The sequence below is a fragment of the Apaloderma vittatum genome, unplaced genomic scaffold (genome assembly GCF_000703405.1).
Source record: "Apaloderma vittatum isolate BGI_N311 unplaced genomic scaffold, ASM70340v1 scaffold4987, whole genome shotgun sequence".
NCBI classification, from domain to species: domain Eukaryota; kingdom Metazoa; phylum Chordata; class Aves; order Trogoniformes; family Trogonidae; genus Apaloderma; species Apaloderma vittatum.
The window spans coordinates 5,652-5,853 of record NW_009724390.1 but is presented as its reverse complement, the minus strand read 5'-3'; the positions used below and the strand labels follow the sequence as shown (position 1 = coordinate 5,853).

The window sequence follows — 202 nt, the reverse complement described above, 5'->3', positions numbered from 1 at the left end:
TGTGGGCACCCTAACCTCTGCCTTATCCCACAGCTGTAAGATTTCTGCCCGTATGCCCTTTTCCGACCTCGGAGAAAGCCCCCCCAGGGCTGTCCCTGGAGAGGGGTGGCAGCGAGATGGGGCTGGGCAGAGGTGATGTTGCTGTGTCGTGCAATGGAGGGGAGCGAGGTGAAGCCCTGGGGTGGGTTCCTGGGCTGCTGCA

The 202-nt window shown here is 62.4% G+C and overlaps 1 protein-coding gene across 1 annotated transcript in view; it reads left to right on the top strand.

The window, feature by feature from the left end:
- The window catches only part of LOC104276228 (A disintegrin and metalloproteinase with thrombospondin motifs 10-like), a gene marked incomplete at both ends in the record, with an annotated part of 12,599 nt that overhangs the window by 7,247 nt on the left and 5,150 nt on the right, over positions 1 to 202 (top strand). The gene's annotated exons all lie outside the window — the stretch shown is intronic.